General features: G+C 38.0%; 1 protein-coding gene and 1 pseudogene across 1 annotated transcript in view; both read right to left on the reverse strand.

The window, feature by feature from the left end:
* The window catches only part of GXYLT2 (glucoside xylosyltransferase 2), a 154,870-nt gene that overhangs the window by 54,604 nt on the left and 89,551 nt on the right, over window positions 1-10,715 (reverse strand). The gene's annotated exons all lie outside the window — the stretch shown is intronic.
* On the reverse strand, window positions 2,948-3,046 carry LOC143658131 (U6 spliceosomal RNA; annotated as a pseudogene).

The following is a 10,715-nucleotide window of genomic DNA, read 5'->3' on the forward strand; positions in this document are numbered from 1 at the left end:
CTAACAACCTGGCCCCCGGTACAATCAGCTGTAGATACAACTGACTGTAGATGCAGATCCGTCTACGAGCACCCTCACAGTAACAATCAGACCAGCGCCTGCTGGACCAGACAACTGGACATCATAACCCAGCCAAGTGGACACATGAAATTGTCCATCATAGACAAGACCATACTGGAGTAGGGTAGTCCCTAAATCCAATGACTGGTGCTCTTATGAGAAGAAGAAAATGTGAACACAGAGAGAGAGAGTCAGAGGAAAGAAGTCCACGTGATGATGGAGGCAAAGATAAGAGCGATGCACCAAAGGATTGCTACCCACCACCACAAGCTGGAAGAGGCAAGGAAGGAGCCTCCCCTAAAGACTTCAAAGGGAGCATGCCCTGCCAACCCCCTTTGAAGATTCTGGCCTCCGGAACTGTGAAAGAATAAATTTCTGTTGTTTTAGGCCAAACAAACAAAACCTACGAACAATTCAGCAGTGCAACAGAGTAAAAAGTTAAAGTTGCTTTTCTTTCCCTGACCCATCCCTGCCACCTCACCACTTCAAGTCACCACAATCCTCTCTTCTCTTCAGAACTGACCAAAGGTAACTGTTTGGGGACAATCATCCCACACTGTTTCTAAATATTTATATGTACGGTCTTTGGAGGACAAGGAAACTGTAATCTCACCTCAAATGTTAACTTCTTCAGAGATCTTCCCTGACAACCCTGCCTAATGGTGTTTCCACCACCCCATCACTCTCTAAACATCCCCCAGTTTTACTTTCCTAGCTTTTATTACTAACTAAAAATAACTTATAATTTACCCATTTTTGTCATTCTTCTTCACCTTGGATATAAACTCCATAAGAGCAGAGAATTTGGGTATCTTTTCCACAGACATATTTCTAGCACCAGTGCTCAATAAATATTACTGAATGACTGGCCGTGTGTATGTAAGTGTGTATATATCTACATACACACATAAACAGATATTTTGGATTTTTAAATACCAGTGGAACCATCCTGTGCATAGTTTCTAATTGTCTACTTTGGGATATTTCCCTTTCATTTTGGCTGCCCAGAGAATGAAGAACTTTCTGTTTAATGCTGTATATTCTCAAACATCTCTTTTAATACTACTAAAACCATTCAAGACAGTGGAGAGAATTATGAATATTTGGAAAGTATAATTCCTACATGCTACTTTTCTTTCTGTTATTAAAAAAACACAATGAAATTTGTATAAAAATATACGTCCATTCCTGATGAAATAGTGTCAAATTAACAGTTTTAATTAGAGATTTAAGTTTGCTAAATTGTTAGCTTAAATGGGAGGGAGCAGGAGAAAATTAAAGCATCTCATTTTTTATTTTTGCTTCTCCTGTGCCCCCTGGTGGAATTACATGCAACTTGCATGCTCACTTTTGTGACGTTTTAACTGAGTAGGAGTATTAGAACCAATGTTATGGCTACATCACAGGTGTTTCCATCAATTCAGACCCTCTGATCGGTTTAATTTTTGATCTCCATGCAAACAAGACTCAGACCACCTCTGTGTTGGACAAATCTACAATAGCTTTGTTCAGGATGGTTCTCCTAAAATTCTGGCTTATCCAACTTGGGTTTGTTCTTTGATGTCATCATCTCAGCTGTGTAGCCAACTGTTCTAACTGCGCGCAGGACACTGTCCACAGATCTCATGTAACTAAAGGTAGCTGGTTTCTCTGGCATGTTCTTAGATAATGGCTCTCTCGGATCTTCCATCTGCTTCCATTCTCCCTTTGGACTTGCTTCCTCCTCTTATCAGGTGTTGCAATCCCAGCCAGTAAGTACACACTATCTTTCCTTGTTGGCTGTAGACATCCTGTTAGCCATGGCAACTGCCATTTAAGGTAGAGTCTAGTTTCTTAGGTAAATGGTGCCTCCCTGGAGGATGTTGTTCCCTGGGATGGAGCTGCCAAGGATGGGATCATTAAGTCACAAGGAACCGTGGCTCCTTACCCCAGTGGAACCGGGTTTCAAAGAATATTTTCCTTTTGCTATGTTACAGCATCAAATTCAACTAACATTGCATGTATACAGGGCTCAAGCCTGGGCACTTTTACAAGCATTATAATTCAAATCCTTTCTACCGCCTTTTGAAGCAGTTTATTAAAGCCCTTTTTATAAGCCCATTAATTCATCTATCCACCCATCTGTCCATTCACATATGTTTACAGAGTATCTTCTGTTTATATATGCCATGCACTGCTCTGGGAGATGAGGATCAAAGATCTTTGCCCTCCTAGGGCTAGTGAGGGTAGCCAAATAGTAAAACAAATAAGTAAATTATAGGATAGTCTAACTTTGAAGATAGTAGGATAGGGAAAAAAATTAAACAGGGGAGGGGAGCAATTTTAAAAACAGCCTCAATATGCAGGTGAGACTGAGAAAAGACGTACTCTTTTAAAAAACGTTTTCTATTGTCAATATAACATACATACAAAGAAAAAAAAAAAGCAATGATTTTCAAAGTACACTTCAACAAGTAGCTCCAGAACAGATTTCAGTTTGTTATGGTTACCATTCCACTATTTCAGATTTTTCCTTCTAGCTGCTCCAAAACACTGGAGGCTAGAAGAAATATATACCTTTTTCTTTTTTGTGAAAAATAACATATATAGAAAAGAGCAATACATTTCAAAGCATATTGCAATAATCAGTTGTAGAACAGATTTCAGAGTTTGATGTAGGTTACAATTCCACAATTTTAGGTTTTTACTTCTGGGCCTCTAAGACACTGGAGACTAAAAGAAATATCAATATAATGATTCAGCAATCATACTCATTTGTTAAACCCTACCTTCTCTGTATAACTCCACCATCACCTTTGATCTTTCTTCCACTCTTTAGGGGTAATTTGGGCTATGCCCATTCTAACTTTTTCATGTTGAAAGGGGCTGAATTTTTTTTTTTTTTTTGAAAAATATGATTCACGAATTTGGAATCATCCTTGCGCAGAGGCCATGCTAATCTTCTCTGTATCATTCCAATTTTAGTACACGGGCTGCCGAAGCAAGCAAGAAAGGGGCTGAATTTTTATACCCATTTAACAGTTGAAAAATGAAAGGTTCACGGGAATCTTCCAAAGAAGGTTTCTTTTTAGAACACTTTGGGAATGTTTTCTATATAAACTCTGGCACTTATTCACAGATGATAAACCTCAAGCAGTATGTCAGAGTGTCAATATAGTGGGATCCAATCCAGGTTCTAAGATTCACCCCAGGAAAATGACTTAACTTCCCCATACTTCAGTTTCCTCAGTTGTAAAATTAGATACAAATTAGTACATTCATCAAAAAGTTTGAAGAAATTGACATGACTTTTTTTAATTAATTGAAAAATTAACTAACAACATTTAGAAATCATTCCATTCTACATATACAATCAGTAATTCTTAATATCATCACATAGATGCATATTCATCATTTCTTAGTACATTTGCATCGATTTAGAAAAAGAAATAGCAAGACAACAGAAAAAGAAATAAAATGATAATAGAAAAAAATTTTTAAAATTAAAAAATTAAAAAAATAATTAAAAAAAAACTAAACCTCAGATGCAGCTTCATTCAGTGTTTTAACATAATTACATTACAATTAGGTAGTATTGTGCTGTCCGTTTCTGATTTCTTGTATCCAGTCTTGTTACACAGTCTGTATCCCTTCAGCTCCAATTACCCATTATCTTACCCAATTTTTATCTACTGATGGTCTCTGTTACCAATGACATATTCCAAGTTTATTCTCTAATGTCGGTTCACATCACTGGGACCATACAGTATTTGTCCTTTAGTTTTTGGCTAGACTCACTCAGCATAATGTTCTCTAGGTCCATCCATGTTATTACATGCTTCATAAGTTTATTCTGTCTTAAAGCTGCATAATATTCCATCGTATGTATATAGCACAGTTTGTTTAGCCACTCGTCTGTTGATGGGCATTTTGGCTGTTTCCATCTCTTTGCAATTGTAAATAACGCTGCTATAAACATTGGTGTGCAAATGTCCGTTTGTGTCTTTGCCCTTAAGTCCTCTGAGTAGATACCCAGCAATGGTATTGCTGGGACGTATGGCAATTCTATATTCAGCTTTTTGAGGAACCGCCAAACTGCCTTCCACAGTGGTTGCACCATTTGACATTCCCACCAACAGTGGATAAGTGTGCCTCTTTCTCCGCATCCTCTCCAGCACTTGTCATTTTCTGTTTTGTTGATAATGGCCATTCTGGTGGGTGTGAGATGATATCTCATTGTGGTTTTGATTTGCATTTCTCTAATGGCCAGGGACATTGAGAATCTCTTCATGTGCCTTTTAGCCATTTGTATTTCCTCTTCTGAGAGGTGTCTGTTCAAGTCTTTTTCCCATTTTGTAATTGGATTGGCTGTGTTTTTGTTGTTGAGTTGAACAATCTCTTCATAAATTCTGGATACTAGACCTTTATCTGATATATCGTTTCCAAATATTGTCTCCCATTGTGTAGGCTGTCTTTCTACTTTCTTGATGAAGTTCTTTGATGCACAAAAGTGTTTAATTTTGAGGAGCTCCCATTTATTTATTTCCTTCTTCAGTGCTCTTGCTTTAGGTTTAAGGTCCATAAAACTGTCTCCAATTATAAGATTCATAAGATATCTCCCTACATTTTCCTCTAACTGTTTTATGGTCTTAGACCTAACGTTTAGATCTTTGATCCATTTTGAGTTAACTTTTGTATAGGGTGTGAGATACGGGTCCTCTTTCATTCTTTTGCATATGGATGACCAGTTCTCTAGGCACCATTTATTGAAGAGACTGTTCTGTCCCAGGTGAGTTGGCTTGACTGCCTTATCAAAGATCAAATGTCCATAGATGAGAGGGTCTATATCTGAGCACTCTATTCGATTCCATTGGTCGATATATCTATCTTTATGCCAATACCATGCTGTTTTGACCACTGTGGCTTCATAATATGCCTTAAAGTCAGACAGCGTCAGAACTCCAGCTTCGTTTTTTTTCCTCAAGATACTTTTAGCAATTCGGGGTACCCTGTCCTTCCAGATAAATTTGCTTATTGGCTTTTCTATTTCTGAAAACTAAGTTGTTGGGATTTTGATTGGTATTGCATTGAATCTGTAAATCAATTTACGTAGGATTGACATCTTAACTATATTTAGTCTTCCAATCCATGAACACGGTATGCCCTTCCATCTATTTAGGTCTTCTGTGATTTCTTTTAACAGTTTCTTGTAGTTTTCTTTGTATAGGCCTTTTGTCTCTTTAGTTAAATTTATCCCTAAGTATTTTATTCTTTTAGTTGCAATTGAAAACGGAATTCGTTTCTTGATTTCCCCCTCAGCTTGTTCATTGCTAGTGTATAGAAACACTACAGATTTTTGAATGTTGATCTTGTAACCTGCTACTTTGCTGTACTCATTTATTAGCTCTAGTAGTTTTGTTGTGGATTTTTCAGGGTTTTCGACGTATAGTATCATATCGTCTGCAAACAGTGAGAGTTTTACTTCTTCCTTTCCAATTGTGATGCCTTATATTTCTTTTTCTTGTCTAATTGCTCTGGCTAGAACCTCCAACACGATGTTGAATAACAGTGGTGATAATGGACATCCTTGTCTTGTTCCTGATCTTAGGGGGAAAGTTTTCAATTTTTCCCCATTGAGGATGATATTAGCTGTGGGTTTTTCATATATTCCCTCTATCATTTTAAGGAGGTTCCCTTGTATTCCTATCCTTTGAAGTGTTTTCAACAGGAAAGGATGTTGAATCTTGTCAAATGCCTTCTCTGCATCAATTGAGATGATCATGTGATTTTTCTGCTTTGATGTGTTGATATGGTGTATTACATTAATTGATTTTCTTATGTTGAACCATCCTTGCATACCTGGGATGAATCCTACTTGGTCATGATGTATAATTCTTTTAATGTGTTGCTGGATTCGATTTGCTAGAATTTTGTTGAGGATTTTTGCATCTGTATTCATTAGAGAGATTGGTCTGTAGTTTTCTTTTTTTGTAATATCTTTGCCTAGTTTTGGTATATGAGGGTGATGTTGGCTTCATAGAATGAATTAGGTAGCTTTCCCTCCAGTTCAATCTTTTTGAAGAGTTTGAGCAGAGTTGGTACTAATACTTTCTGGAATGTTTGGTAGAATTCACATGTGAAGCTGTCTGGTCCTGGACTTTTCTTTTTGGGAAGCTTTTGAATGACTGATTCAAGTTCTTTACTTGTGATTGGTTTGTTGATGTAATCTATTTCTTTTGAGTCAAAGTTGTTTGTTCGTGCCTTTCTAGGAACTTGCCCATTTCATCTACATTGTTGTATTTATTAGCGTAAAGTTGTTCATAGTATCCTGTTATTACCCCTTTTATTTCTGTGAGGTCAGTGGTTATGTCTCCTCTTCCATTTCTGATCTTATTTATTTGCGTCCTCTCTCTTCTTCTTTTTCTCAATCCTGCTAAGGGCCCATCAATCTTGTTGATTTTCTCATAGAACCAACTTCTGGTCTTACTGGTTTTCTCTATTGTTTTCATGTTCTGAATTTCATTTATTTCTGCTCTGATCTTTGTTATTTCTTTCCTTTTACTTGCTTTGGGGTTAGTTTGCTGTTATTTCTCCAGTTCTTCCAAGTGAACAGTTAATTCCTGAATTTTTGCCCTTTCTTCTTTTTTGATATAGGCATTTAGGGCAATACATTTGCCTCTTAGCACTGCCTTTGCTGTGTCCCATAGGTTTTGATATGTTGTGTTTTCATTTTCATTCGCCTCGAGATATTTACTAATTTCTCTTGTAATTTCTTCCTTGACCCACTCGTTGTTTAAGAGTGTGTTGTTGAGCCTCAATGCATTTGTGAATTTTCTGGCACTCTGCCTATTACTGATTTCCAACTTCATTCCTTTATGATCTGAGAAAGTGCTTTGTATGATTTCAATCTTTTTAGATTTGTTGAGACTTGATTTGTGACCCAGCATATGGTCTATCTTTGAGAATGATCCATGAGCAGTTGAGAAAAAGGTGTATCCTGCTGTTGTCTATAAATGTCTGTTAAGTCTAGCTCATTTATTGTAATATTCAAATTCTCTGTTTCTTTATGGATCCTCTGTCTAGATGTTCTGTCCATTGATGAGAGTGGGGAATTGAAGTTTCCAACTATTATGGTAGATGTGTCTATTTCCCTTTTCAGTATTTGTAGTGTATTCCTCACATATTTTGGGGCATTCTGATTCGGTGTGTAAATATTTATGAGTGTTATGTCTTCTTGTGGAATTGTTCCTTTTATTAGTAGATAGTACCCTCTTTGTCTCTTTTAACTGTTTTACATTTGAAGTCTAATTTGTTGGATATTGGTATAGCTACTTGTGCGATTTTCTGGTTGTTATTTTCATGAAATATCTTTTCCCAACCCTTCACTTTCAACCTATGTTTATCTTTGGTTCTAAGATGTAGTTCCTGTAGACAGCATATAGAAGGATCCTGTTTTTTAATCCATTCTGCCAGTCTACGTATTTTGATTCGGGAATTCAGTTCATTAACAGTTAGTGTTATTACTGTTTGGGTAATACTTTCCTCTACCATTTTGCCTTTTGTATTATATATATCATATCTGACTTTCCTTCTTTCTACACTCTTCTCCACACCTCTCTCTTCTGTCTTTTCGTATCTGACTCTAGTGCTCCCTTTAGTATTTCTTGCAGAGCTGGTCTCTTGGTCACAAATTCTCTCAGTGACTTTTTGTCTGAAAATGTTTTAATTTCTCCCTCATTTTTGAAGGACAATTTTGCTGGATATAGAAGTCTTGGTTGGCAGTTTTTCTCTTTTAGTAATTTAAATATATCATCGCACTGTCTTCTTGCCTCCATGGTTTCTGCTGAGAAATCTACATATAGTCTTATTGGGTTTCCCTTGTATTTGATGGATTGTTTTTCTCTTGCTGCTTTCAAGATCCTCTCTTTCTCTTTGACCTCTGACATTCTAACTAGTAAGTGTCTTGGAGAATGCCTATTTGGATCTATTCTCTTTGGGGTGCGCTGCACTTCTTGGATCTGTAATTTTAGGTCTTTCATAAGAGTTGGGAAATTTTCAGTGATAATTTCTTCCATTAGTTTTTCTCCTCCTTTTCCCTTCTCTTCTCCTTCTGGGACACGTATATTTGTGCATTTCATATTTTCATTCAATTCCCTGAGCCCCTGCTCAAATTTTTCCATGCTTTTCCCTATAGTTTTTCTGTTTCTTTTTGGATTTCAGATGTTCCATCCTCCAGTTCAGTAATTCTAACCTCTGTCTCTTGAAATCTACCATTGTAGGTTTCCATTGTTTTTTTCATCTCTTCTACTGTATCTTTCATTCCCATAAGTTCTGTGATTTGTTTTTTCAGACTTTCCATTTCTTCTTTTTGTTCATCCCTTGCCTTCTTCATGTCCTCCCTCAATTTATTGATTTGGCTTTTGAAGAGGTTTTCTATTTCTGTTTGTATATTCAGAATTAGTTGTCTCAGCTCCTGTATCTCATTTGAACTATTGGTTTGTTCCTTTGACTGGGCCATATCTTCAATTTTCCTGGTGTGATTTGTTATTTTTTGCTGGAATCTGGACATTTAATCAGATTTCCCTGAGTGTGGGACCCAGTAGGTTGAAAGACTTTCCTGTGAAGTCTCTGGACTCTGTTTGTTTTATCCTGCCCAGTATGTGGCGCTTGTCTGTCTGCGGGTCCCACCAACAAAAGATGTTGTGGCTCCTTTATTAATGCCACTGTTGGTGTTTGGTTGGACCCAGTCCCTGCCACTGTCGGAGACTCCCTCCTCTCCTCTGGGCAGCTGCGTTTGGGGGAGGGGCACCGGTCGCCGGCCGCCGCGGCTTGGGGAACTTGCTGATCCGAGACTCGTAGCCAGTCCGGGAAGCCGCCCGCGAGAGAGGGGTGCCGGCCACCGGCCGCCGTGGCTTGGGGAACTTGCCTCTCCGAGACTCTCAGCTGGTCAAGGAAGGAGGGAGGGAGGGACACCAGCCGCCAGCCGCCACGGCCCGGGGAAGCGCGCGCCGCTCAGGGAGCTCACCGCAGCGGAGTCTCGCAGCCGGTCCAGCCAGTCCAGATTGGGGTATGCTGTGTGTCCGGTCCCTGCCGTGGCCCCGGGAGCTGTTCTGCACTGTTTCTGGTCACCTAGCAGTTGCTCTGGAGGAGGAACTAAGACGCATGTACCTTACTAAGCCGCCATCTTGGCCCTCCCTGACATGACATATTTATAGTTAAATAGTTCCTGTCTTTTCATCGTTAACTCTATTTGTATTATGATTGATAGAATAAGCTTCAAAAACATTTAGATAGTCATAAAGTCCCATGGCAAAATAAAAAAATATTATTATAAAGGTTTCTAATAAAATAAACAAAAAGTTTTTTTAAAAAAGTTGTGAAGAGCTAATGAAATCATAAGCCTAAAGCTCTTGGCACCCAGTAAGCATAGTGCTGGGTGATCTTTGGCACATACTATCTATTCCTCTTTTTTCAGTGGTGCGTCCTGAGTACATATTTTAAAGTTGTATCTCTCCAAGTATGTTTAACTGCAACTTACCTCAAAAAGGCTCTTACATGACAATCCTAGTAATGTGTACAGAAGTAGATGAAGCCAAAACAAAAATTATAAAAATAATGTGTCCTTATTTTATGCAATACACTTCTATTATTTTCTATTCTGTTCTACTTTATTTCAGTTTTAAACAGATGATTATAATCCACTAAATTGATTTCAAGAACACAAAGGGTCAAACAATTAACAAAGATTTGGTAAATAATTGATGGAGACAGAGATGGAGATGATGGAAGATGGGAGATGGGAGAGGGAGAAACAGACATATGGACTAAAAAGTTAAAATTATTACTCTACCACATTTCCCGCTCGCAGAGCAAACAAACAATTCCAGTTCTTTAAATTGATTCTTCAGGTATACACCTCCATGTCTCTAAATAATATACCTTATCTATTGACTTCCTACCCAGGAAGAGCATTTCCACACAAACTCCCAACCCCACACATATGCACACATCCATCCCACTATACAGTGATTTCCAAATACTGCTTAGGTCAGCGCACAATGCTATGATGACCATGTAAGCATTATTTTAATAAGCCATGAAGGCAACCATGATAGTTTTCCTTTCTGTACAATTCTGTTTTCCCAGGAATTAATAATTATCTTTTTTTTTTTGCTTCTGTTATTGGTTTTCTATCTGTTTATCAATATTTCTTCCACAGCTTCTTGATTTGCTCTGGTAAGGATCTATCATCTCCCTTTCCCCCAGATTTCCTTTATGTCTCTTTTGTGTCAGATTCCCTGCTGTCTGGTCCCACATTTCTGTCTTGATTTACTCCTTCATTTTGTGAAGCAAATTATCTATAGCTCCCTGAGTGGGCTCATGGGAGGAAACTATTTTGCAACTGCACATGTGAAAATGTCTTGCTCCACGTATACACCTGACTTGTAGTTTGGTTGAGATAGATCTCTAGATTATAAATAATGTTACCTCTGAAATTAAAGGCATTTAATTTCAGTGCTTCCACTGTTGCTGTTGAGAAGTTTGAAGCATTTCTGATTTTTTTCCTTTGGGTGTGACTCTCCCCCCACCCCCACACACTTTTTTGGCAGTTAATATGCTATCTTCTTCTCCCTATTGTTCTGAATGTTGAAGACAATATGCTTGACGCTGTGTGT

This window comes from Tamandua tetradactyla, chromosome 15, assembly GCF_023851605.1.
Source record: "Tamandua tetradactyla isolate mTamTet1 chromosome 15, mTamTet1.pri, whole genome shotgun sequence".
Lineage (NCBI taxonomy): Eukaryota > Metazoa > Chordata > Mammalia > Pilosa > Myrmecophagidae > Tamandua > Tamandua tetradactyla.